At 38.4% G+C, this 23366-nt stretch overlaps 1 long non-coding RNA gene across 1 annotated transcript; it reads right to left on the reverse strand.

The window, feature by feature from the left end:
* Positions 1-21334: 21334 nt before the first annotated feature.
* Positions 21335-23293, reverse strand: LOC140596165 (uncharacterized). Its single transcript, XR_011998182.1, has 2 exons — positions 23107-23293; positions 21335-21558 (listed from the first exon to the last, which is right to left on the reverse strand). It is a non-coding gene; the product is annotated as an uncharacterized lncRNA (long non-coding RNA).
* Between the last annotated feature and the right edge of the window lie 73 nt (positions 23294-23366).

The raw sequence follows: 23366 nt of genomic DNA on the forward strand, positions 1-23366 counted from the left end.
TCAAGAAATATGAAAAATCAAGGAAATATAACACTACTAAAGGGGTGCAATAATTTCCCAGTAATCAACCCCCACCCCAAATGGAGATCTATAAATGGTCTAACAAATAATTCAAAATAATTGTTTCAAGTAATGTCAGAAAGCTAAAAGAAAACACAGGCAATGCAATGAAATCTGGAAAACAATACCTGAACAAAAGAATTTCAACAAAGAAAATGAAATAATTAAAAAAGAACCAAATTCTGGGGCTGAAGAATATGATGAAAGATGCAACAGAGAACTTCAACAACAGATTTGTCAAATGGAAGAATTTGTGAACTTAAAGATAGATCTTTTGAAATTATCCAATCAAGGGGGAAAAAGAATTAAGAGTGAAGAAAGAGGGGATCCTGGGGTGGCTCAGCAAGTTAGCACCTGCCTTCGGCTCAGGGCGTGATCCTGGAGTCCTGGGATCAAGTTCCACATCGGGCTCCCTGCATGGAGCCTGCTTCTTCCTCTGCCTGGGTCTCTGCCTCTCTCTCTCTCTCTCTCTCTCTCTCTCTGTGTGTGTGTGTGTGTGTATGTGTGTGTGTCTCATGAATGAATGAATAAAATCTTAAAAAAAAGAGTGAATAAAGACTATCGGTTTTATAGGACACTATCAAACTAAATAATATATGCCTTATGGGACTCACAAAAAAAGAGAGAAAAGAACAGAAGGTTTATTTAAAGAAATAATGGCAGAAAACTTCCCAAATTATGGTAGGAACATGGACATCCAGATGTAACATAAAATGTGAGGTGGGAGTAAAAGTATAGAGTTTTTGTATGCAATCAAAGTAAAGTTTTTATCAGCTTAAAATAGACTCTTAAGATATTTTATGTAATCCTAATACCAACCACAGAAAAACACTTCTAGTAGACACAAAAAAGATAAAGGAATCAAAGCATATCACTACAAAAAAGCAATCAAATCACAAAGGAAGACAGGTAGAAAAGAAAAATGTTATAAAACCATCATAAAGCAATAAACAAAATGGCAACAGTAAGTCATTACCTATCAATTTTTTTTACCTATCAATTTTTAAGAGACTTTATTTATTTATTCATGAGAGACACATACAGAGAGAGGCAGAGACATAGGCAGAGAGAGAATCAGGCTCCCTGTGGGGAGCCCGATGCAGGAATCGATCCCAGGACCCCAGGATCATGACCTGAGCCAAAGGTAGATGCTCAACCGCTGAGCCACTCAGGTATTCCTCAATATTGTTTTAAACCTGAATTTATTATTTCCAGAGCAGAGGTCACCAGCAGTCTTGGCTTAGCCTGGACTTTGGTCCGTGAAGCAGGTTTGGATTCGATGAGGATCTTCTTCCACGAACCGAGGAACATGAAGGTCTGTTCCACCAACTTAAACTGTTTGGTGATTGTGTGGATGTTCTGTTCAGAGAAAGCATCACCTGATTATGTGTAGTGACCACCTCATGGCCCAGGAAATTCTCATTGCCTTGCTTTCACATTCAGGCCAGGGCTGTGGTGGGAGTTGGAACAAGCCAGGTGCTGGTACCAGGCACTGAATGCAGAAGAGATCAACAATCATATTTTAGCTTGGGATTGCAGGGACACTTACCTAGGACTATGCAGTGGATAAAAAGAGAAAGAGAGAGAGAGAGAGAGGCAGCAAGCAAGTGTAAGTCAGAGCCACGTGACTACTAATCCAACCAGCATTTCTGGGATAAGACATATTCAGAGAGGGATCTGGACAAACTTAAATTTATTTCACTTTCTTACAATCACTTCCAGTTGAACATGTTTGAATTTGGCTTCTCCCATTATTCACTCAAGGTACCTCTTACTTTTATTAGCCAATTCCAGTGCTTTTTTCTAAGTCATCTTTCCATCTCAGTAGCATCTGCCATTTTAATTCATGCTCTTGTGGAATTTCTCTTCCTCTTGGTTTTTTCCTATAAATATTAAAAATATACTACTCTAATCCTTCATTTTCTTCTCTATTTCTGGCATATCTCATTCTCTATCATAACTTTAACAACCCTCTTGGGTTAAATCCTACATTTCTGTTTGGTTCTAATCTCAATTACTGTGATATAGTTGCCTGCCTATTATCAATGTCCTCCAAATCCCCCTAACATTCTTTGTTCAAAATAGAATTGATAATCTTACATGCATATATACTTGCCTCTTCCCCTGATTTCCCCATTCCTTTTAAAGGCACTTCATGTGCTTAGCCACCTGGGCTGGAAACCACAGCATTATCTCTGGTTATGTCCTCTCCCTCTCCCTGCATATCCAATCAGTAAGTTCAGAATATGGTCTTAAACAAAAGTTTCTGAAATGTTCTCTCCATCCCCATTCACTTTCCTGTATTGTTGTATTCTCTCACCCAGTCTCCTTTTCTTCGATCATTTTTGCTGCTGTTTAATTTTGTCTTTCAAAGCACATCACAGGTTTTATGTGTCTCTACTACTTGCTTCACACTGTGCCTAATGTGCTTTTCAACTGAGTTACCACCCATTTAGTGTGCATCTTGAAATAAATTTAGGGGATTAAATCAGCCTTTAAAAAAATGAAGTAAAATAGAATAAAAAGTATCAGAGTGCATGACACAGAGAATGAGAAGCATTCTTTTAAGAAATTTAAGTTTTCAGCTTATAAACTATGTGTATGTGTGTGTATCTGCAGGTACTTGGTTACAATATAGAATTACTTCTTATCATGGGTTGTAGGAAAAAATGGTTGATGGTTACTGGTTTAGAGAACTTCAAAATGCTCAGCTAGGCAATCAAGGATCTCCAGACACTGACCGCTGTGTACTTTGCCAAATACAGTTTCCATGACTTTGCTACAGCATCACCATACTGTTTCTCTGCTCAAAAGGGTGCTATCTTCAAGAAGCTGTTTTTTCCCTTCCCCCTTTAAAAAAGAAACTACCAGAAAAAAAACTTATCAGGAGGCAGTATAGTATAGTAAAGAGTCAGAATTCCTGGGGTTGAAATCCTAGCTTTGCATGTAAGTAGTTCTGTGATTGTGGAAAAATTACTTAGTCTCTTAGTGTCTGTTTCCTCATTTGTAAAATGGGTATGATAGTATCTATCTCTCAGGATTGTTGAGAGGATTAAATGAGTTACATCTATAAAGTGGCTAGAACACTACCAGGAGCATAGTAAATGTCATCTAAGAGGCCTTATGCTATAGCTGAAAGGATACTGACAAGCCTTGATTTGAGTTCCCCAGATACATGGCTAACTAGCTGTTGTTTATAGCCAGACTTTACCTCGCTCCTCATCTGTAAAAATGGGAATGGTTCAAATATTGCTGTAAAAATAGACTGAATGAAAAAAAAATAGACTGAATGCTGGCACTGTGAACTAGAGGTTCAGGCTGTTTTCTCTGTGTCCCCCAAAATTTGCATAGTGCCTGATACATAGTGTGCAATAAAAACATTTGTTGAATTTACAAATTAAAAAAAAAGTATAATTTCATTAAATTTTACTAGTTAAAAGAGCAGTTGAAAGGATTTTTACAAACCCACATGATTGGGATGCTTGGGTGGCTCAGCCAGCTGTTGGGCGCCTGCCTTCAGCTTGGGTCATGATCTCGGGATCTAGGATCTGGTCCCGCATTGGGCTCCCTGCGAGGAACCTGCTTCTCCCTCTGCCTGTGTCTCTGCCTCTATCTCTCAGTCTGTGTCTCTCATGAATAAATAAATAAATCTTAAAAAAATAAAAAGAACTCCACAGGATCTAACTACAAGAGACTTCAACTTTAAGGACACACATAGGCTGAAAGTGAAAAGATGGAAAATGATACTCGGGATCCCTGGGTGGTGCATCGGTTTAGCGCCTGCCTTTGGCCCAGGGCGCGATCCTGGAGACCCGGGATCGAATCCCACGTCGGGCTCCCGGTGCATGGAGCCTGCTTCTCCCTCTGCCTATGTCTCTGCCTCTCTCTCTGTGTGTGTGTGACTATCATAAATAAAATTTTAAAAAAATGATACTCCATGAAAATAACGGGAAGAGAGCGGGGGTGGCTATATTCATTATCAGGAAAATGACTTTAAGTCAAAAACTGTCAGAAGAGACAAAGAAGTCATTATGTAATGATAAAGGGGTAAATTCATCAAGAAGATACAGCAATTGTAAATATAAAAAAAATAGTAAAATCTTTAAAAAAAAAAGTAAATATATAAGTATCCAACACCGGAACACCTAAATATGTAAGGAAAATATTAACAGAAATGAAGGGAGAAATAGTAGTAATAAAATAATATTAGGAGACTTCAATAGCCCACTTTGAACAATAGATAGATCATGCAGATAGGGAATGGATAAGGACACAGAACACTTGAATAACATTATAGACCTATAAACATTGGGGTGCAGGTGCCCCAGCATTTCACTGCATTGCAAACAGCAGTTCTAAGAATGAAGTTTACAGGATAAATGCCTATATTAAGAAAAACAACCCTCAAATAAATGACCTGATTTTACTCCTCAAGGAATTAGAAAAGAAAAAACTAAACCAAAAGTTAGCAGAAGGAAGTAATAAAGATTAGAGCAGAAATAGATTAAATAAATTAGAGGATAATAAAAATAATGAATAAAACTAAGAGTTGTTCTTTGAAAAGATAAAATTGCCAAACCTTAAGCTAGACTATCAAGAACATGAAGATTATATTCAAATAAATACATTTATAAATGAAAGAGTAAACATTACAATTGATACTACAGAAATACAAAGGATCATAATGGACTACTATGAACAATTACAGGCCAACACATTTGATAACTTAGAATAAACGGATAAATTCTTAGGAACATACAACCTACCACGACCATGAAGAAATAGAGAATCTGGATAGATGAATAATGAATAAGGAGATCGAATCAGTAATCAAAATCCCCAACAAATAAAGCCCAAGATTATATGGCTTTTACTGATATATTCTACCAAATATTAAAGAAGAATTAACACCAATCCTTCTTAATCTCTTCCAAAACATTGGCAGGATGGAACACTGCCAAACTCATTTTATGAGGCCAGCATTACTCTAATATCAAAGCTAGACAAGGACACTACAGGAAAAGAAAATTTCAGGCCAATATCCATGATGAGCAGATGTGCAGAAATTCTCAACAAAATACCAGCAAAGCTGAATTCAATAGCATATTTAAAAGATCCTATAACATGATCAAGTGGGATAGATCATGGAAGATGGTTCAACATACAAATCAATAAATGTGATATAGCATAGTAACAGAATGAAGAGTACATATTATATGATCATCTCAATAGATAGAGAAAAAGCACTTGACATAATCAAACATCCTTTCATGATGAAAACTCTAAAATTAGGTATCAAAGGAATGTATGTTGAGGGAAGTCAGTCACTGAGAGGATGACCACTGGTTGACCCATGAGCTGGACCCCAGCAATCAAAGGGTCCTCATCCCCTCCCCGGTTCTTTGAATGTGTATTCTGCTTGCCTTCCTTGCTCCCAGAAGCTGTCCTAAAACATAGCCTTGGGATAGTGATATGGGGTTGAGATCTGGAAAGAATATGTAACTGAACCCAGTTAAGGCATCTATATAAAAATTTTATGATTTGGTAGGTGAGTGAGGAGATCTATGCATCTTGTGGCCACCTCAGACAAGCCTCATATGTAATTTCCCTTGCTCATTAAATCTGCCACATACAATCTGGAGTGGTCTGCCTCTTTCTTTGGCCTCTCCCTGCACTCTGCATATAGGGGCTAGTTTCAGATTATACCCAAGAAGTTCCCGAGGTTATGAACCAACAATGTACTTCAACATAAGAAAGGGTATATATGACAAGCCCATAGCTAGTATCATAGTCAACAGTAAAATAGGCAAAAGCTGAATGCTTTAAGACCAGGAAGAAGACAAGGATGTCCACTCTCACCACTTCAATTCATTATAACTTTGGAAGACTTAGCTAGAGCAATTAGGCAAGAAAAAGAAATGGAAGGCATCCAAATAAGGTAGAAGTAAAAAATACTTTTTTGATGATGACATGATTTTATATATAGAAAACCCACAGATTTGATTTTATACATATATATAAAATCCACCTAAACACTGTTAGAACTAATCAATGAATTTAATAGTTTCAGGATACAACATGGAACAAAAATTAGTTGCATTTCTATACACAACCAAATGTCCAAAAAGGAAATTAAGTAAACAATCTCATTTTCAATAGTATCAAAAAGAATGCCTAGGAATAAATTTAACAAAGGAGGTAAATTATCTGTACACTGAAAACTATAAAACATTGATGAAAGAAATTGAAGGGGACATAAATGAATACAAAGATATCCTATGTCCATGGATTGGAAGAATTAATATTTTTAAAATGTCCACACTGCCTAAAGCCAAATAGAGATTTAATGCAATCCCTATGAAAATTTCAATGACATTTTTCACATAAATAGAAAAAACAATCCTAAAATTAACCTGGAACTAGAAAAGACCCTGACTAGCCAAAACAAGCTTGAACAAGAACAAGCAGGCATCACACTTCCTGCTCTCAAAAGGTATTACAAAGCTACAGTAATCAAAGCAGTAAGATACTGGCATAAAAGACAGACATCTGTATCAATGGAGTAGAACAGAGAGTCCAGAAATAAATTCATACATCTACAGTCAACTGATCTTTGACAGGGGTGCAAAAACACACCATGAGAAAAATAATTTCTTCAACAAATGATGCTGAGAAAACTGGATATCCACAGGTAGAATAGTGAAATTAGACCCTTATTATCATACTATATGCAAAAATGAACTCAAAATGGATTAAAGGCTGAAACATAAGACCTGAAACTATGAAACTACCAGAAGAAAACATAGGGCAAAAATTTCTTCACATTGGTCTGTTGCAATGATTTTTTTAATATAACTTTGTATTAGTCAAGGTTCTCCAGAGAAACCGAACCAATAGTATAGATAATGATATAGATATGGATATAGATTATATAGATTTATATCTAGATTACAGATATAGATATATGAGGAGATTGCTTATAGAAATTGGCTCATGTAGTTATGGAGGCCAAGAGGTTCTATAATCTGTTGTCTATAAACTGGAGAACCAGGAATGCCAGTGGTATAATTCAGTCCATGTCTGAAGGCCTGAGAACCGGGGAGGAGGATAATGGCGTAACTCCTAGTCTGATTGAAGGCCTGAGAATCAAGAGGCCACTGTTATAAGCCCTGGAGTCCAAAGACCCAAGAACCAGGAGCCCCAATGTTCAAGAGCAAGAAAAGATGGGCATCTCAGCTTGAAAAGAAAGAGAATTTGCCCTTCTGGTTCCATTTGGGCCCCCAAAAGATAAGATATTCCTCTCCCACATTGTTGAGGAGAGATCACTACTCAAGCCTGTTGAATCAAATGCTAATCTTTTCTACAAACACCCTCACAGACACACTCAGAAATAATGATTTATCAGCTACCTGGGTATTCCTTAGTCCAGTCAAGTTAGCAAATAAAATAAACTATCACAGACCTCCAAAACAAAGGAAACAAAAGCAAAATAGATAAGTCAAATTGCATCAAACCAAAAAGTTTCTGCAAAGCAAAGAAAACAATCAACAGAGTATGCAACCTATGGAATGGGAAAAATATTTACAAACCATACACCTAATAAAGTGTGTATATCCAAAATATATAAGAAACTAAAACAACACAATAGCAAAAAATACAAATAACCAGACTAAAAACGAGCTAAATAGATATTTCTCCAAAGAAGGTACATAAATGGCCAACAAATATATAAAGAAGTACTTATATTAGCACTAATCACCAGGGAAATGCAAATCAAAACCAGTATGGTACCAGCATAAAGACACATATAGGCCAATGATAGGATAAACAGCCCAGAAATAAATTATTACGCATAGGGTCAAATGATATTTGACAAGGATATTAAAACTGCTTAATGGGGAAAGAAACAGTCTTTTAAATAAATGGTGCTAGGAAAACTAAATATCCACATGCAAAAGAATATAGTTGGACTCTAACACCATATACAAAATTAACTCACAATAGATCAAATATCTAAATGTAAGACATAACTATACAACTCTTAGAAAAAAAACAGAGGGGAAAGCTTCATGACACTGGATTTGACAATGATTTCTTGGATAAGACACACACAAAGAGGAAAAAAATAGACAACTTAGACTTCATGAAAATTTAAAATTCTGTGCATCAAAAGACAATATTAACAGAGTAAAAATGGAACTCACAGAATGAGAAAAATATTTGGCAAATTCTATATCTGATAAGGGATCAATATCCAGAATATATAGCGAATGTTTAAAATTCAATGACAACAATCTGATACAAAGATGGGTAAAGCCCTTGAACAGACATTTTATCCAAAGAAGATAAACCAAATGGCCAATATGAATAGGAAAAGATGTTCTTTTGAATTTTTTTTTTTTATTATTTATTTATGATAGTCCTACAGAGAGAGAGAGAGAGAGGCAGAGACACAGGCAGAGGGAGAAGCAGGCTCCATGCACCGGGAGCCCGACGTGGGATTCGATCCCGGGTCTCCAGGATCGCGCCCTGGGCCAAAGGCAGGCGCCAAACCGCTGCGCCACCCAGGGATCCCAAGATGTTCTTTTGAAATGCAAATCAAACCTCACACTCATTATGATGACCAATATCAGAAGAACAGAAAATAAGTGTTGGGAAGGATATGCAGAAATTGGAATCCTGTGCATGGTTGATGGGAGTGTAAAATGGAACTACCACTGGGAAAACAATATGGCAGTTCCTCAAAAAATTAAAAATAAAGTACATTACCCAGCAATTCCACTTTGGGTCTATACCCAAAAGAATTGAAAGCAAGCAACTATCTGAGATAGTTGTATACCAATGCTCATAGCAGTATCATTCACAATAGCTAAAATGTGTAAGCAAACCAAGTGTTTATCCACAAATAAGTGGATAAACAATATGTGTTATACCTATATCTATATATATCTATCATCTATGGCACTGTTGTAGTGGAAATTGGTCTATCACACTGCTGTAGTAGAGGTCATAGCCAGAGCAATCAGGCAACAAAAAGAAACAAAAGGCATCAGAATCAGAAAGGAAGAAGTAAAAATTCTCCATTTTCAGATGACATGATTTTACATATAAAAATCCTAAAGACTTTATCAAAAAACTATTAGGTCTGATCAATAAATTCAAGGGTCCAGCAACATAAAATACTTGGGAATAGATTTAACTCAGGAGGCAAAAGTTCTCTACACTGAAAACTATAAGACAGTGATGAAAGAAACTGAAGACACAAATAAATGGAAAGGTATCCTAGGTTCATGGCTTGAAAAATTTAATATTGTTAAAATATTCATACTACCTAAAGCCATCTATAGATTCAATGCAATCTCCATCATGATTTCAATGGCATTTTTTTTTACAGAAATGCAAAAATCCTGAAATGCATTTGGTTAGAACCACAAAGACCCCAAATAGACAAGAAAATCCTCAGAAAGGATGAAGTCAGAGGCATCACACTTCCTGATTTCAAACAATATTACAATGCTATCATAATCAATACAGTATGGTAGTGGCACAAAACAGACACAGAGACCAATGGAATATAATCAAGATTCTAGAAATAAACCTATGCATATATGGTCTACTAACATTTGACAAAGGAGGCAATAATACTAAAGGGAGAAAAAGTCTCTTCAATAAATGGTGCTGGGAAAATTGGATATTCTCATGTAAAAGAATGAAACTACAGTCCTATCTTACACCACTCATAAAAAATAACTCAAAATGGATTAAAGACTTAAATGTCAGACCTGAAACCATAAAACTCCTAGAAGAAAACAAAGGGGAAAAACTCCTTGACTTTGATTTTGGCAATGATTTTTTTGGATATGACAGAGCACAAGCAACAAAATAAAAAATAAACAATTAAGACTGCATCAAACTAAGAAGCTTCTGCTCAGGAAAAGAAATGATGGACAAAATGAAAATGCAACCTATAGAATGGAAGAAAATATTTGTTTTTAAACAAAGATTTTATTTGTTTACTCATGAGAAACAGAGAGGCAGAGACATAGGCAGAGGTTGAAGCAGGCTCCCTGCGGGGAGCCCGATGTGGGACTTGATCCCAGGACCCCTGGATCATGCCCTGAGCTGAAGGCAGACGCTCAAGCACTGGGCCACCAGGCATCCCTGAATGGGAGAAAATATTTGAAAACCACACATATGGATATATGAGTAATTCATACAAACCAATGACCAACCCCCCCCCAAATAATCCAAATAAAAATTGGCAGAGTAACTACATAGATGTTTTTCCAAAAATGACATTCTAATGGCCAACAGATACATGAAATGATCAACATTACTAATCATCAAGGAAATGCAATCAAAACTACAATGAGATTTCACCTCATACCTTTTAGAATGGTTATCATAGAAAGACAAGAAATAACAAGTGTTGGCAAGGATATGGAGAAAAGGGAACCCTTGGGCAGTGTAGATGGGAATGTATATTGGTGTAGTCACTATGAAAAACAGTATAGAGGGTCCTCAGAAAATTAAAAATAGAAACCATATGATCCAGCAATTCCACTTCTGAGTTTATCCAAAGGAAACCAAATCACTAGCTCAAAAGATAAATGCACCCCCCATGTTCATCGCAGCATTATTTACAATAGCCAAGACATAGAATCAACCCAAGGTATCATCAATGGAGGAATGGAAAAGTAAATTTAGTGCATACATACAAAATGGAATATTATTCAGCCATGAAAATGAGATTTTGCCACTTGCAACAGCGTGGATGGATCTTGGGGCACTATGTTAAGTAAATAAGTCAGACAGTGAAAAACAAATACCGTATTATCCTCACTTAAATGTGGAATCTAAAAACTAACTAACTGGGATGCCTGAGTGGCTCAGTGGTTGAGTGTCTGCCTTCGGCTCAGGGCATGATCCCGGAGCTCCAGGATTGAGTCCCCCATCGGGCTCCCCATGGAGCCTGCTTCTCCCTCTGCCTGTGTCTCTGCTTCTTTCTGTGTCTCTCATGAATAAACAAATAAATAATATTTAAAGAAAAAAATAAAAACTAACTAACTCCTAGATACAGAGAACACATTGGTAGTTGCCAGAGGTGAGGAATAAGGGTAGGCTGCATAGGTGAAGGTAGTCAAAAGGTATAAACATCCAGTTATAAAATGTAATTTGTGGGGATGTAACGTACAACATGGCATAGTGACCATAGTTAATAATATTGTATTGTATACTTGAACACTGCTAAGAGAATAGATCTTAAAGTTCTCCAAACTGAGGGTTGATGGAGGGAGGTCACTGTGGGGGTGGGTTAAATGGGTGATGGGTATTAAGGAGGGCATTTGTTATGATGACCAGCGGGTGTTATACATAAGTGATAAATCACTAAATGCTACTCTTGAAACCAATATTACTCTATGTTAACTAACGAAAATTTAAATAAAATTCTGTTTGAAACAAAAAAGTTCTCATAACAAGAAAAATCTAACTATGTACAGTTATGGATGTCGACTTATTTCACAATATATGCAAATATCAAATCATTATGTTGTACACCTGAAACTAATATGTCTATTATATCTCCAACAAAAACAAAAACAATACCATGCATATACATACCCAGAACGTCCTCATTATCTAAGGACAACTAGTTCTTAAAATGATACCTGAAGAGAATCAACCTAAAAGGATAATAAAATTTCATCACAATTGGAAAAAAAAACAAGGTTTGTTTAGGATTTCATCTATAAAAATAAAACCAAAAATTACAAAAATATGCTTGTTAATCTCATATTTAAAAGATTTTAGGTTTTTTTTTTTATTTTTTTATTTTTATTTACTTATGATAGTCACAGAGAGAGAGAGAGAGAGGCAGAGACACAGGCAGAGGGAGAAGCAGGCTCCATGCACCGGGAGCCTGATATGGGATTCGATCCCGGGTCTCCAGGATCGCGCCCTGGGCCAAAGGCAGGCGCCAAACCGCTGCGCCACCCAGGGATCCCAGATTTTAGGTTTTAATTGCAGTTGTGCACAAATTTTATAATGGACAAAGAATGAAATAATTGGGGGATTTGGGGCATTGCTCCAGTAGTATTACATGATATATGATATAGTATCCTTCACCACATTTTTTATTCTCCTAGCATAAAAAGGATCACTTTTGCTCCAACATTTGAACAATTCATCATTTCTTCTAAAGATCCCTCATCAATTTGATATCAAAATCCTTACCACTTATCATCCATGTAGATTTTCTTCCCTTCATTTATTAAGTGATCTAATTCATGTAACAGTGGCTATGGCGCATTGAAGCAGTTATCCAACATCATTTTCACTTTTATGAAATCCTGTATCTTTTGCAAAATTTATAATTTTACTTTGCAATTAATTTGCAATTCTTGCATTTTTAGCATTCAATAGTCAACAAAGGACCAATGATGTGATGGATGGTATAGAGGCTATTGCTAAGCAGGGAGGGATTTTTGAGGAGAAATACTTTTATAAATGAGCAATTTATTGGTGATCTTATCCAGGGTATAATGAATTTTGCTTTCCTATACAACCTCATAAAATATAAGCACTCAAAAAAAGTGTAAAGTAATTCTATACATGTATACACGTATATATAAAGTCTTGTGAGATACCTATCCTAAATGGTAGGATTAAAGCTGATTTTTTATATTTTCCTTATTACCTACCTGCATTTTCTGATTTTTATATTACTGATCATGTATTAGATCATGTAGCTACAGATCATGTAGCTAAAAAACACTTCTATGACTTATCAAATGAAAGTAAGCTTTGAATAATGTTTGAAAACAACGAGGTTTATGGTCTCTGTCTACTCACAGATTTCATTTGCATTGGTTTTACAAACTGGCAACTGAAATTAGGCCTTGACAGCAGTATATCCTAGAGTTATTAATTCCAGAATTATAGGGTACCACTTGCAGACTTGAAACTACAGAAAGAAAGATTTAGGTTATATTCACTAAACAACAGACTGACATTTTGTGTTGTTAACTCTGGTAGGCATTACTATAAATTGAAAAATCCGACCCTAGTTTAGGATTAAATCTGGTCCTAATTTGAGATTGGGGGATTAAATAAATAATTCTTCATAGTCTTTTCCAGTATTTTCTAAGCTTACCAGACTCACCTGGATCCCTTGCTACAAATACAGATCCTCTTCTTCCATCCCTAAAAATGTGACTTCGTAGGAATTGATATTAACAGCTAATACCCTCAGGTGATTCTGATGTAGCCCTGTATTCCTGTTAAGGAATCAGTGTTTTAGCCCAATGATTCTAGGGTGAAATCACCAAGCTCTTGGTGAATGGATATTTACATTCACTTCTTCATGATCCTGTAATGAAGAGTTTCTTAGAGTATGGCCTTCCTTGGGCAATACAAACGTGGTGCAATTTCTATGTGCATCAATTCCAGCACCTGCCAACCAAGAGAAAGCAAACGATAAGAGTGTTATTCCTCAGAATCAAGTATCAAATAGATAGATTAGAATGCAACATTTGAAAGAGAAAAGCAATTGCTTAAAGCAAACTTTTTTATTTCAATACAGCAAAATCGTAAAAATGTCTCTTAAAGACCAGCGAATACAACCTCATGATTTTACAGATGAAAGTCACAAAGGTGAAGTCATATGAATTGTATTAAAACCAGAATTGCCACAAAATTCAGGACACAGTGTCTACTACCCTTGCATGTTTTGAATGAATCAATTATGTAATTATTTGAATTCCTTGAGAGCATGTATTTCTAGTACTCAGCATATTTCTTGGCACATGATGTTTCAGTAAAAGTTTGATAAACTAAACGTTCTGTTTAATTTCAGGAGGTCAAAATAAAAGTCATGGTGATAACTTGTAAAAAAAATTCCTAAATGTTGGCCTTTCTAATTAGGATAAAATTATATGAATAACTCTCTCATTATGTCTGACAACTGAATCATGTTACTTTAATGACTGAATAAAGGCTCCTTCTGTGTGATTTATTACATAAGCTACAATCTTTTTCTGTATTATGCTTCTGTCCCACTCATCTCTTAAGATGTGGTTTGATTGTGAAGTCAGCTTGGGCTTGGCCCCACAGGAAGCTGCATTGTATAAAGGCATATAGGGGACTCTGGAATCAAAATAGACATTGGATTTGAATTTCAGTTTTGCTATTAACCTTTAATAAAGTACCTAACCTCTGTAACCTAAGTTTTCTCATTATTTTTCACCATGTCCTTTTATATATCTACGTAGAGAGACATCTATGAATTGCCTTTAAAATTCTAGTTGTTGGGATCCCTGGGTGGCGCAGTGGTTTGGCGCCTGCCTTTGGCCCAGGGCGCGATCTTGGAGACCAGGGATCGAATCCCACATCCGGCTCCCGGTGCATGGAGCCTGCTTCTCCCTCTGCCTATGTATCTGCCTCTCTCTCTCTCTGTGACTATCATAAATTAAAAAAAAAATTAAAAAAAATTCTAGTTGTTGCTGAGATTTCAAGAGGTAGACTTAAAATTGATACTATCCAGAGCTATTGGAATAATAATGGAGAATCAAGTATACTTAAAAAAATACTGATGTAAGAAAGATTGCCTTATACTTAGTAGGAACTAAAAAAAATGCAGTCTCCAAGAGGGCAGGAACTGTGTTTTGTATATGATTGTATTAGTGTGTTGGATATAGCAAGAACTCAATAAATAATGTTCAACAAATAAAATGTTAATGTGTTTTCTTTCTTTCTTCTGCCTACTTTATCCATAAAATATCTTCCATATAAATTATTATTGTACCATGCCTATCTATATGTCTATTTTACACCTCTACCCAGATTGTTAACATATGGTTTTACCCTTGTTTGTAGTCCCCAGTTCATGGTCTTCAGCAGGATTCAATAAAGTCTTGCTAAACAGAAGCCATTAGCCTGTAGGTTGCTTTAATCATCTTAAATTTCTATATGACTTACCCTTATAATTAGAAACTTAGTCTTATTATAAAAAGCATTTCCATAGTTAAGAGTCTCTCATGATTCTCTAAACTCTAGGAAACAAACCAAGGGTTGCTGGAGGGAAGTGGGTGGGGGGACAGGATAACTGGGTGATGAGCATTAAGGAGGGCACTTGATGGAATGACCACTGGGTGTTCTACACAACTGATAAATTATTGAACATGACATCTGAAACTAATAATGTACTTTATGTTGGCTAATTGAATATTTTAAAAGTGAGGGAAAAAAGCATTTCCATCTCTCAACAAAGTTAACGGTCTGCATGGCTGTGTGAAAATGTACTAATCTTCAACACAGAGTTGAGAAACAGTGTTCCTGTGTGCCACAAGATGTGTGAATGGATTCTAGCCACTCTTTTACAGAGCTTCTAAAACACTGTGTGATTATTTTCCAGAGGTGAATAAGACGGACAAATTATATATAACATATTTAATATAGTATATAACATATATCCCTTGATTTTCTCTGTTACATATGTATTCATAACTCTCAAATACTCTAAACTATAACATGAAGACCGTTATCATTACATGTGAGCTATTTGAAGCTTTTGTTTTCATCCTTACAGGGAACTACCACAGGCACATATTTGAAAAAAAGTTGAAGGCTGTAGTGGGGAGGAAAAAAACCCTTAAGATATTCTGGGGAGAGCAAGGGTCCAGGGGACAGCCACCTCTGGTTCTGGTCCCAGTTCTGTAGCCTCTAACTCTGGGGTGATTTTGAACAACCCCTTTGAACCTTATTGTATTAGACTATAGGGGTGGACTCCAGTGGTGGTTTCCCCATTATTTTTAACCCCAGTCTACTTTCTTCCAGAGAAGCGCTCCATGTGAATCCGGTGGGGAAGGAGATGAAACCCTGTCTGCTCTGTTTTTGAGGAGCAAAAAAAGAGACGAAAGAAAACCAAAGCTACTTTGGGCTACTTGACTGTTACGTTCCCTTCCTGCTAGAAGGTCTCAGGTTCAGCCTGTTTCTTGGCACTTTCTCAAACCTGGTGTCAAGCATTACGTTCAGTATCTAAGGAGAGCCATCCTTGAATCCACTCTAGGCTGGAGGGAAGAGTGCTGCAGGCAGGGTGCTCTTCCTTGTCCTTCCAGGGCACCTTTTTTTTTTTTTTTCTCCAGTGCACCCTTTGGAGAGCAGCTACTGCTAGCAGTGACACGACACCAGGCCTGCCCAGTCCATCTCCCAATCCTGTCCTGGGCTCTGCTTTAAGCTCCGTGGCCCTTGGGCATTTCTGCCTGGGTACCCAGGTGGTGTACTCCAAAAGATTCCACTCCTCACTACCATTTACTCACTGTCTTCCAACCATTTTGCTGTGAAATGAGTGCTTTCTGCTTCCTCCCCATCCCAGCATTGTCTTCCTAAATGTCCCCCTTTAGGCACTGAAGCCAAGAAGGCAGGAACAGAAATGGAGGAGGACTAGGGAAGCCAACAGGTTGTGTACCAACCCGGGGACTATTCGATTTAGGCAATCAACACTGACTGCCCACCCCTCCTTTTGTTCCCTCTTAAAGAGCTTCTGAAATTTATGCAAGAGGGGTAGACAGGAAGCCAAGACCTCCATAAGCAAACCTTGGCCCGAGTCAGTTTCCGTGCTGCTGGAAACCTCCGTTTCCTTGTCTGGAAAATGAGGTTGACAATAATAATAATTAGTTCACAGCATTACTACAATGATTAAGTGCAGCAATTTATATTTACCATAGAATACTCTTTGGTACTGAGGAGTGTTGGCCCTTTTCCTTAATATGCATTCTTTCAACAAACTGTAATCGAAAACAAACTCTATGTCATCTTGAGGAGATACAATGGACAAAAGCAATGAAGTTCTTTCCTGTATGGAATTTATATTTTCTATCATTGAATAAAATTTAGTTGGGCAGAAAATAAACAAGTAAACATTGAAAAATTATTTTGAGCATATATTTTGTAAAGAAAACAAAACAGAAAAATGTTTAGTGATCAGTGGTCATGGACAGTCCATCTGAGGAGGGGCCATATAAGGTGGGACCTGAATTATAAGAAAGACATGTGCACCTGTTCTGCATTCAGTGCTGAGTAAACAGCTGATGCAAAAACTCAAAGGTGAGAACATACCTATCTGTTCCAAGGTGGAAATCATGCATCTGCAATATGATCATGTCTTGCAGATGTGTTTCTACTCCTGCACATGTCAGTATAATTTATATGGGCATCTTCATCATCACCAAGTAAGAGGAGGAAAATGGGGAGGATGTAGCTACATGTTCTGGATGTCCTCTCATTACAAAACGACGAAGGTCAATTTATGTGTGGAGAAACAATCCAGTCCCTTCCACCAATGAATAACTGGTTAAATGCTAAAGGCTTGAGGAATCAAAACATGAACAAGTGGGGATGAGCCAAGGTGGAAAAAACCAAATGCCAAGTTACAGGCCTCTTCTCTAGGGACACCAGATTTGTGGTTTGCTGTTCCATTAGAATGTGGATTCTTTACATCATATTAGAAACAAGCCAAAAGATGTGACATACCTGGATTTTATGTTTAGAACTTTGAATTGGAAGTGCTCTTAATTTTCTATCATAATTTTAAAGGAGGACAATTTCCAATCAGTGCTTCTTTTTCCTCCATTTCATCATTTTTATGCCATAAATCTAATCACTTGTTATCTGATAGCAGCAGTATCTACTTCAAAGTCATTAGTATCCCGTATTTTTGACTTGGTTATTGATTCAAATAAGCCCTTCTTGTAATTTGATATCACCTTTGCTTTAGAAATCTAAAAACTTAAGAAAATGAGTTGTCTTATTAGTGCTGCACTTACTTCCATGTTCTGTACCAAGCCTCAGGCCTGCCCTTGGTTTGATCCTTTTTAGAATGATGTTCATGTTCTGTGAAGCATGCCTCTTCTGTTAGATACCATTTTGAGTTAGTCATGCTATTAAAGAGAAAATTCAGTGAATTTAATGGGGAATATTTCTCCAGAACTAGAATTTCATGTATAAAGGTCAAAAATGAAATGGCCACAGAATTTGGAATTTCCTTATGAATGTCCGGTATGTCTCATGAAAACTGGAAAAAAGACAAAAGTCAAACAGCTAAGGGTTGTAAAATTGGTAACAGAATGAGGGGGGCAATATATGCCAATCTAGTAAATAAAATGCTTAAATAGATTTGCCAGACCATGGCAGATATTTCTATATGTGGATACTCAGTGGTTTTCAGAAAAGGCTAATGAAATTGCTCTCCAGATGGGAGTTGATGTCAAGCCTTTATGGCTGGCAACAATGTTCCCAGCATTTTCATATCATGTCACTTCACTTAAAAAGTAAAGCATCTAAAGTTAACTTCTGAAGATTGTCTTGAAAATGGGAGACCAAATCTGAGTAGATGCACTCATGGAGCACATCTAACAAACCTCTATAATCTGCAGCCAAACTAGAGGCACACTGTGACAGAAGAATGTTGTCCTGGAGAAAAATAAATATATAAAGAGAGATGGATCATCAGCTTTCCTTTGTTACAGTGCTGGGAGAAGCAAGAAATTAAATTCACTTATACGGAAATTTCAAAACTCCCTTTGTAAATGTGAATTTCCTGTGTGTATATAAAGTCAACAAAAATGCTCTGACATCTGGAAGGTTGTTTGGGAAATGGCTCTTGCAATTAGAGAGAAAGATGGCTTACTAGCATGTGAACATTCTATTACTGATAGCTGCACATGGATGCTGGAGGTTTAAATTAAAACTGGTCTATAAAGGTTTTTTCCCCTACCAGTACCATGGCTATGTGTAGCCATTAGGCTGAGAAATAATACATTATCAAGAGCTGTTGGCTGAAAGTGTTTGGTACATTATGAGAAGCGTTGTTCTAACTGCAGATGTAAATAAACGGTATGTTCTTGATGTCATGAGAAATTTCATCGCTGTGTGGGAAAGACACCTAGAATTGCTTTGCCAAAGCTGGTGCTGGAACCACTGACAGCTCAAACAGAGCAGGATATGTGATGACTCTGACAGGAATGAGCTGAAAAGAAAAAATGAACTCTCCTTACTCAAAGGCCAATGATTTTGTACATATTGATAATGTGTTAGCTCCCTCTGCTGATTGTAAATTTCAAAGACCAGGCACTCTTGAGATAGGTCTATTTTGAGCACAGAGCAAGAAGAAAATTTGCCTAAGACCAAATATCCAGGAGAAAAGAAGCATAAACAGCACTGGTGATCAGTGATAGAATGCAACAGTGTGCATGATTTTGATGCCAAAGCAACAGTCTCTGGATTTGTCTGCGAATCACAAAATAACACATCGGGATCCAATCCTGTTAAGTGGAATGTAAAACCAGGATCTCCCAGATAGGACTAGACATCTGTGTAATATACGTATCTTATTTTAGCCCAACAGACATTTCTGGAGCATTTAGTACATGAGAGCTGGTTTGTAATCCAGACTCCATCGTTTTTTAACGTTGTAATCTTAGTTAAGACCAGAAGATTTCTCATGTATACAATTAGGAGACTGGATTAGGTTACCTAAACCATCAGTTCTATAATTCTAGGCTTTGTAGCTGCAGGAACTGAAATGGAAATGGAAACCTTTAGTCCATACACACAAACTATCTAAAATAATGGATTATAAAGAAGAGATTCCATTCTTCAGTAACTTGATGAAATAGTAACAGATGATAAAGTAACTACAGAATTATAAAGTGACCTATTTACATGGTTCTATATGCACATTAGTATACACATCCAGAAACATTTTTCTTGCAAAGTACCCAGTGTATTTTTTAAAACTGTAGATATTAATTTATTACCAAGATAGACTATGTATTAGCATGCTAAAATAAAGCTAGATAATTTGTTAAAAACCCATACATCAGATCATATCCGGGCTGTGCTGGAACCTCTCTAATGAATCTTCATTACACTTAGGATAAAATCCAAATTCCTTCTTCTGGCTTCTACAGCCTTGCAAGATCCTCTCTGGCCCTAAGAAGATAAGACATAATAGAACTCCAAGCAGAGAGAGCTGGTGCAAAGATTACAAAATGGGAAGGAGCTCACAATACTTAGAGAAACCTGGTGTGATCCCTCTCCTACCACTCTTCTCTCCATGCGACTACCTTACAATCACTCTGGCTTTATTTCTTCTGTTCTCTTTTATCTTCTTGTGGCCAACTCCTTCTTGACATTCAGGCTTCAACTTAAATGTTACCTCCCGAGAGAGACCTTCCCTGATTTCCCAATAGAAAGGCTTGTGCTAAAAAAAAAAAAAAAAAAAAAAAAAAAAAATTGGAGCACAGACATATTACTTTGGGAGAGAACATGGAGTAAGAAGAGAGACTTTGATAGAGCCCTAAAATCTCTAAATTGAGGGAACATTTAGAGTTCACAGAGCTCTTAACTCAGGACTGATTCCAAAATTCTTTCTAAGATACTATTCCTTCTCACAAAGAAGAGGTAATGAATAAAATAAATACTAATATGAATAGTAAACCCTTGCGGAAGGTGGATAAATCTGAAAAAAGAAACATGTATTTTTATGTAAAATGAAAACATGATATTTGGGATAGGTATTGACTAATAAATAAGATTTATACAGGAGAGGTAGCATGTTCAACGGTGCAGAGACGTGAAAGAGCATGGTGCTGAAGTGTGAGCTCCATGTAGGCAAGGACAATGTCTGTCTTGTTCACTCCAGGATGTATGATAGGCCAAGCTCATAGTAGGCACTTAATACATAATAGTGGAAGGGATGGATGGATGGATGGATGGATGGATGAGTGAATGCCACCATAGAGAAGCAGGCTTGAGCAGAGAGTGTGTCATTGAGAGAGGCAGAATATAAAGCAGGAGAGGTAGAGATAGGCCAGACTATGGAAGGCCATGGATTTTCTATTAAGATCTTAGACTTTATCCTCTATATAATGGGGAGCCAATGAAGGGTTTAAGCAGGATTTCAAAGTGATCAGATTTTGTCTTAGAAAGAACAATCTCAAGTGACAAGAAGGGGTGGGTGGGGAGATGGTGAAGGAGATACTACAGGTACAGAGACATTATTCGTGATTTGTAGTGCCCTGATCATTTTAGTCATGATTCTCTTAATGTACTTTGAGTTGTCTGTAGCCCCCTCAGAGCCGATAACAATAACTAAGGTATGGTATGTCCTGCACATACTGGATTAGAACCATGTGTATAGTGCCTCACGACCTTGTCATGCTTGGAGAAACAAAGAGGAATGGAGTAGAGGTAATTTGTACAAAGTATCTCACGATTTTTAAAAAAGATTTCATTTATTCATGAGACACACAGAGAGAGAGAGAGGCAGAGACACAGCAGAGGGAGAAGCAGGCTCCCTGCGGGGAGCCCGATGCAAGACTCAATCCCAGGGTCTCCAGGATCACGCCCTGAGCTGAAGGCCGACGCTCAACCAGTGAGCCATGCAGGCATCCGTCTCAGCGTTTCTTATTTTTCCTTTTCTTTCTCCCTGAATATAAACTAAATAAAAAAGTAAATGCTAGTTACCATTATGTAAGACCCAATGAAAGAGAGACAGTGACAAACACAATGCTTGTCTGATAAATTCTTAGCGTCCTCAAGTGCTTCCTCTCTGTCTGGCACTATTGTTCATTAATCATTGCATCAACCCTTGAAGACAGGTACTGTTATTATCCTCAATCTAAAGATGAGAAAATAGAAGCTTGGCAAGTGACGTTTTTAGGAGATAGAGTTAATATGGCTTGCTGACGGTTTCGATGTGAACTCGGAGGGGGGAATCACTCAAAATGAGAGGCGACTTTTGGTGTTAGGAAGCGACTGCACGGTTGTGGTGTTCACGGAGCGGTGATCAGAGGAGGAGAAAGAACAGGCTAAGGGAGAGGGAGGGAAGAAATGTTTTAGGTCATCTGAAGACTACATTAAGTTTTAAGTGCTTAGAAGGGGTGCCCAGCTGTCATTAGGTGTTTCCGTCTGGGCTTCAGGAGTCTTTACTGGGCTTCCTGCACGTGGGAACCAGCAGCATACAGATGACACCCAAATCAGTGGGAATGGTGACATCACCCAAGACACCTGTGAATAGCACCAAAGGGCATAGGGCAGAACAGTATTTCAAAGGAAAATGAGGAGCTGCCATAGAAGCGGGAGGTGAACAGGAACGCGCGCCGGCCAGAGACGGAAGAAGAGAAGGTCCCATGAAGTGCATGTTTGCGTCCCCTCCCCCCAACTTAGACGGGGGAGTCCTGCTGCTCAATGTGAGCGTATCTGGAGGTGGTGCCTTTCCGAGGTAAGTAGGCCAGGAGGGTGGAGCTCCCGGGGTGACACTGCTGCCCCGCCGAGAGCTGTGCAAGAGCTGAGGTCTCTGCATCCCGGGGAGATGCGGCCAGGAGGTAGCAGCCTGCAAGGGGGCCGGCGGGTTCCCGCTAAAGTCAGGCTCGCCGGCGTTCCTGTCCGAAGCTTCCCGGCCTCCAGAACGGCGAGGAACTCATTCGTGTGGCTTAAGCCATCCAGTTTGTGGTGTTTTGTTCCACGCTAAGAGGATTTAAAGAGGGCGGAAATAATCATGTGAAATCTTGCAGGTTTGACGGACGGTCGTGGTCGAGAAGTGTCAGTGTTTTAGCAACAGGATCGAGAATTCCGACTGGAAGAGAGAGGTGAGCAAAAGTCCACAGGTTCCGTCTGTGTGGTGACAGGTTCGAAGGCACGAAGTGGAGCAAGGTGACTCCGGAATGCAGTGGGCGAGAGCAAGTCCGCCAACCCTTCAAAGCTAGTAAGCAGGGACCATTGGAGGAGTCACGGGCCAGAGGGTTCCGCGGTGCAGCGAGGCTCCGAGTCGGGAGGGCAAAGGGAGGCAAAGCGGACGCGCGGGGGAGCTCAGGTCCGAGGGGCGGAGGCGGCGGCGGCGGCGGAGGAGACGTTATTTCTATTACTGGCAACGAATGAATGGGAGGAAGGGTTGTCGGGGTCTTCAGGCGGTCAGGGAATTCCGTAGGGAAAGCAGAAGGTTCCTGGGACACCAGCTCTATTTTGTGAAATAACAGGAGACGTTACCTGCCGAGACCCAGCACGGAGGCAGCGGGGCAGGCTCCGCGCCTCATCTGTCCCCCGAGTCGGTGCCGGGGCACTCTTCGCGGCCCTGCGTCCGTCCCTTGGCGGCAGCAACCTCGCTTGACGTGGTTTAGCACGAGTTACTGACTCTGCGGAGGACCGGGCGCTACGGCAGTTGGAACTACCACTCCCAGAATGCAGTGCGGCCACTGGGAAGTGCCGGGGCTGGGAATGCAGCAGGCCCCGCCCCACGGCCCACTCCT

The sequence above is a fragment of the Vulpes vulpes genome, chromosome X (assembly GCF_048418805.1).
Source record: "Vulpes vulpes isolate BD-2025 chromosome X, VulVul3, whole genome shotgun sequence".
Classification (NCBI taxonomy): domain Eukaryota; kingdom Metazoa; phylum Chordata; class Mammalia; order Carnivora; family Canidae; genus Vulpes; species Vulpes vulpes.